We start from the raw sequence: 6,164 nt of genomic DNA, 5'->3' as shown, positions 1-6,164 counted from the left end.
GATGTTCAACATCAATTAAATGAATTAATTGGATCACTTCATTAAATTAAATAAATAGAATAAAAATAGTGTTAGTGTTAGAATAAAAATAGAATAATTTTTATTTTTTAAAATGGAATGCTCTTTTAATATTTTTTTTAAAATGATCTAATTTTTTTTATAATAATAAAAAATATCTTTTTTAAATTTGTGCCCAATTCAGTTGCTACACTCGTAATAAGATATCAGATCTTTTGTCCCAAGATTCTCGTGTCCCCATATCCTCTTGTCGATCAGGCGAATTAGATCACATCTCAAGAATACAATGTATGTCACAAAAATATCATGACCATCCGATCGATAAAGAAACATGAGGATTTAAAAATTTTAAGATAGAGGATCTGATTTCCTCATAATAGATGATTAGTCAATATCGTGAGTTAAGAAATATTGATAGTTACTGATCAACATTCTAATCGCTCATTATCCAATGGTCAAACATTCAATCGTACCAATCAACCATCACTAGTCAAAATCTGGTCAATCACAAGTCAATGGTTAAGGTAATCAATCGACACTCATCAGTCAATAATCGTCACTAGTCATTAGCGGTCAATTAACTGATTGGATCTAAGAGGAAAGAATTAATAAAATTCAAAATTTGAATGAAAAATAATTTGTAATAATAGATTCAATTTTAACAAATATAATAATTATTATAGACTTCTCATCAAAATCATGTGCATATGTTTATATAATTTTGAATTAAGTGAATGACTAAGAAAATTTTAGTTTTAAATTTTTTATCTTCAATGACTTAATAAGATGAATGGCAATAACAACCATATCTTGATCAATTATATACATCCTTCTATGATTTAAATAATTTTTATTTTATTTTATTATTATTCTTCCTCTTCTTTCTTTTTTTTTATAGATGTATTGTCTCAGCGATAGATGATTCATACACTAATAAAAAATAATAATTATCATAATATTTAAAATCTTCAATTTTATCATAAATAATAATAAAATTACCATTACAAACAAAATTAATCTATTTCTTCTAAGTATAATCTGTATAACTAAATAAAAGTACATATGAAAATTATAAATTAATTGGCACAAAATAACTAAATAAGTACCAGCTAAAACTATAAATTATACTCACAATTCGAGGATACAAAAAACTGATATGCAGATTTTTTTAAAAAAAAAATCATAAATATACGCATAAATTATTTTTATTGGTGGAAAATAAACCAACCTGTTGTGAGCAGAAAGCGTAATGATAATTGATAGTTATCCCGTAGTTGTCACCAAGTCATCACCACTAGAGGAACCAACAGACAAAGTGGAGCCTGCTAAATTATGCCTTGAACAAAAGGTCAGTGTTTAAGAGCAACATAAATTTCAAAACGAAAATACATCAAAGTGCGACGTGTTTTAAATTTGCCAAGTTTGGAGTTTCTGGGGGAGATATTTAAAAATTAGATGAATTTAAATACTTAAATTAAATTTATTTATTTGTTGAAATAATTTGAATAGATAATTTTAAGTTATCAGTAGGAGGGGCTGATAGGTTGAGCAGTGGAGATTGTTGATCTCCGAGTCTCAGTGGATGAGTGGAGTAGAGTGGTCGAACGGACTAAAGGGTCGGCCGAGCAAATAGCTGATTGGCCGACGACCGGGAGGAGTGACCGACCAGGCATATCGACCGAAGACAGAAGGTCGAGCAGCGTGCAGCCAAGCAGACAAAGAAGTCAAGCGAGTGTGCTGCCGATATGACAAACAGAGGCCAAGCGGGCAAAGAGATCGAGTGAGCGAATGGCCAGCCGAGCGAGTTTACGGCCAGACAGGTGAGCAGCCGAGCGGACGAAGAGTGAGCGGTCGGATGGCAGAGAAGCTGAGCGGACGAAGAGTTCATGGCTGGACAGGCAGAGAAGCCGAGCGGCTGAGTGAGAGACTGCCGACTGGGCAAGTAGAGAAAGGTCAATGTCGAACGGGCGACCGAGTGAGCGAATGGCCGAATAGGCAAGTGTCCGACCGAGCAGATCGAGAAGAGCAGTTCATGAACAATGTCGCCCGAACGAGCCGAGCGAGCGAAGAATCCGATCAAATGAATAGACCGAGACCTGCGAGGGTCATAGTTTCCTTGAAACAGATTCAGCCACCTCCGGCTATGCTTCAAGGTTACTGAGGTCGTCTGTTTCCCAGGATACAACGGTTAACCTTGATTCCCACCAAGCACTAGTAGTCACGGCGAACTGAGTGACACTCGATTCCTATCACGGGCACTCCGTTGAGCGGGAGTTTGCACGACAGAGAAAGAGGGAACGTAGGTGGAGAGCTTCTACTGCCTTTCTATATGTTTTACATATGATCACAACCTCCTTATATAAGAACTCAAATCAACGACAATGTTAATGATCGATTAATGATCATTACTCGTCGAGCTGTGAAACTCTAGCGTTTCACTCGGTCGTTTTGATTCTGCATTAATCTTACTTTAATGAATCCGTTACACAAGTAGCAAAAAGGTTTAAGTGGCAAAATGTTGGTTGTTCCACTTGAACAAATTTTGCCCCAACAGGTCTGACATTCAGCGCGTGCAGTTCGTGCTCGCACATGAGTCAATATGGTTCAGTGCAATCAGTGCCCTAAATTTACACCATTGCTCTCTGCGCACTCACGTGTGAGAGATAATCTCTCCCCATGCATTTGTTCACATCATCAATGCATGTGAATCAATATAAACCAACCAATAAATCTTGAAACTTCCAATGTGAGATTAAAGTCTCATTCACAATGGAACATTTTTCCTCTTCCACCTCTTTTCCATTCACATCACTTATATCTAACAATCCCCCACATGAATAGAGATAAGGTATATGATAGCATTTTGTAGTTGAGTTCAGTATAGGACAGGTAGATTTTACCCTTTGAACCTTCCCTTATGCAGATATGTTTGCTTATTGGCTAACAGTAGACGTGATGCCCTTGAACTGTTCTGTTGTTTGTATAAGCATTGACATATCTCGCCTAAGACTCTCCCTGATATAGCTCAATTCTCATGAGTGTGTTCGTTCTTAGCAATGAACACGCCAGGTTCTATGAGAAGTTCTAAGAATTGTGCCTCCAATTCTCTTTGAAGCAGCCCCACTTCTTTCTCACATAAGTGATCTCTCTAGAGTAACCATCTACTCTTCTTGATCATTAAAAGTCCATCGACTTACCCTAGTCTGATCACTATTTTATTGGGTTATCACCCACAGTGTGTCTAATTAATGTAAATTAGCTGTGCCTTTGAACCTAATTCTTGGGATCTCCAGTCAGCATATGTTGGGTGTCATCTGCACTGATTGCTGACAACGGCATCAAGTTCATTCCTCATGATGAGCTTGCAATTAACTCTCGATTTAACCCTTTGGTTAGCGGATCTGCTAGGTTATCCTTTGACTTCACATAGTCAACAGTGATAACTCCCGTTGAGAGTAGTTATCTATTGATATTATGTTTACGACGTATATACTTAGACTTACCATTTATACATATGGCTTTGTACCCGATCAATTGCTGATAGACTATCGCAATGTATGCAAATTGTCGACACCAATTTCGTCCATCTCGAAATATATTCTAAGAATTGTCGTAGTCATTCAGCCTCTTCACCACATTTGTCAAGAGCTATAAACTCATATTCCATCGTGGATCTGGTTATTACGGTTTGCTTAGAAGATTTTTAGCAAATGGTTGCACCTCCTAAAGTGAATACATATCCATTCGTAGACTTAGAGTCTTTTATATCGGATATCCAACTCGCATCATTATATCCTTTGATCACAGCAGGATATCTCGTATAGTGAAGTCCATATTCATGAGTATACCTTATGTACCTCAGTACTCTTGTTATCCTTTTCTAGTGCTTAACACCAAGATTACTCGTGTATCTACTCAGTTTACTTACTGCGTAGGTCAAGTTTAGTCATGTACAATTCATCAAGTACATCAGACTTCTAATCACTCGAAGTACTCTATCTGAGAGATACTTTCACCTCGATTTTTTAATAGATGTTGACTCGTATCTATCGACGTTCGTGCCAACGTAGTATCACCTTTGGTAAATTTCTCAAGAATTTTGTCCATGTAATGGAACTGATTAAGAGCAAGTCCTTCTATTGTCCTAAGAATTTTGATTTCTAGAATTACATCAGCTAGGCTCATATCTTTCATGTCAAATCTTGAGTTTAACATATTTTTAGTGGATTTGATTATCTTATTATTACTCCCAATGATAAGTATGTCATCTGTATATAAGCGCAAAATGACATAGTTATACCTAGACCCGACCCCGGGCCCGTAACCGGGTCAACGGGCCGGTTGCCCGTTGACCCGGTTCGCCGGGTCGAACCGGAACCGGCGGTTCAGCCGCAAACAAATTTTTTTTTTTTTTAAGCGGCTTGAACCGCCGGTTAACCGGCGGTTCATAGCCGTTGGAACCGCCCGTTGGGAGGGTTTTTTAGGTATTTTTTCAACGGTTAGGATCATTTGACCGTTTTTTGATCAATGGCTATGATTTAGTGTCCGTTACTATCAAAACTATATAAATAGAGAGCTTATTTCATCATTTTTCACACACATCTTCTCTACTCTTAATCTCATTTTCGTATTCTCTAATCTCTACGCTTTCGTTTTCAATTTTCAATTACAATGGAAGGAGGTCGTGGAGCTCGAGCTCGGAAGGGAAAGCAAATAATGAATCCACGGAGGAGGACCCCAACATTCAATCCACGATGATGAGATCGAGCATCTTCGAATCCGACACCGACACACAAGGAAGTACCGATGCAATTACTTCTAAGGTTCGGGAACTTCCTCCTCTAAAGTCTTCTATTTTCACTAAACATTTTGAGAATGTCACTCTTTCATCAGAAAAATTATGTATAAAATGTAATCATTGAATACTTTCTACAAATTCTAAACCGGCGGCTACTATGGGTCGTTCAAACAACACGTAGAAATGAAGCATCCGACGGAAATATAACTGTTTTCAAACATAATTATCTAGATTTTATTTAACTAGTGGTAGTAACAATTCTGGTTTATTTTTATATTCTGATAATAAATTAAAAGAATTATTAGCTAAATTTATTTCTATAGACTATCTTTTATTAGTTTTGGATTTAAATGTACATTTGAAAATTTTTTATAAAGAATCTCTTAATTTATGTGCTAAACGAGGTTCAGAATTATACTTACTCGTATAATTAAAAAATAATAAAATAAGGGAAAAATAATTTAATTGATGAATTTAGTAAATTAAATAATAAATTTCTTTATATTTCGATATTTGGAGTGATCATTGGGAAACACATTCGTATATGGGTGTGACTTGCCATTGGATCGATAACTCTTGGAACCTCCAAAAAGATTATTAGCTTATAGAGTTTTTGATGAATCACATAATGCTCATAATATCGCACAATTATTATGTTTAATTTTAGAAGAATATGGTTTAACTCATAAAATATTTTCAATATCATTAGATAATGCTAGTTCTAATACCGCTTGTATAGATGATCTAAAATTTGTTTGTCAACCTATTATTGGAGGTTTATTTTTTCATATTCGTTGTGTATGCCATGTTTTAAATTTATGTGTTCAAGATGGTTTAAAATTTTAGAAAGTTATATTAAACCAATTAGAATTGCAATTTCTTATTTATGGTCTCATCCATCTATAATGAAACAATGGGTAGGTTTTGTAAAATTAATGGAATGAGACCTAAAAAATTTCCACGTGATGTACCAATACGTTGGAATTCAACATACCAATTATTACAAGATTCATTTCAATATAAAGAATTATTATGTTCATTTTTTGCACAAAATACTAATACTAATATATATTTATTTTCACAACAATGGAATATTTGTAGTAGTATTTGTGAAATTTTAAAAGTATTTAATGATGCAACCGAACAACTTTCCGGTGTTTATTATCCCACTGCTCAATTAGTTTTAGAAAATTTTTCTAATATAGTATTAGTTTTAAATGAACATATTAATAATGAATCTTTATCTCCTTGCATCTTAGCTATGAAAACTAAATGGGAAAAATATTTTTATTTAATTCCTGAAATTTATTTAATTGCATTTGCTTTAGATCCTAGATTTAAATTAGAA

Source organism: Zingiber officinale, chromosome 2B (assembly GCF_018446385.1).
Source record: "Zingiber officinale cultivar Zhangliang chromosome 2B, Zo_v1.1, whole genome shotgun sequence".
NCBI classification, from domain to species: domain Eukaryota; kingdom Viridiplantae; phylum Streptophyta; class Magnoliopsida; order Zingiberales; family Zingiberaceae; genus Zingiber; species Zingiber officinale.
The sequence above is the reverse complement of the archived record's forward strand: the minus strand, read 5'-3'. Positions refer to the sequence as shown.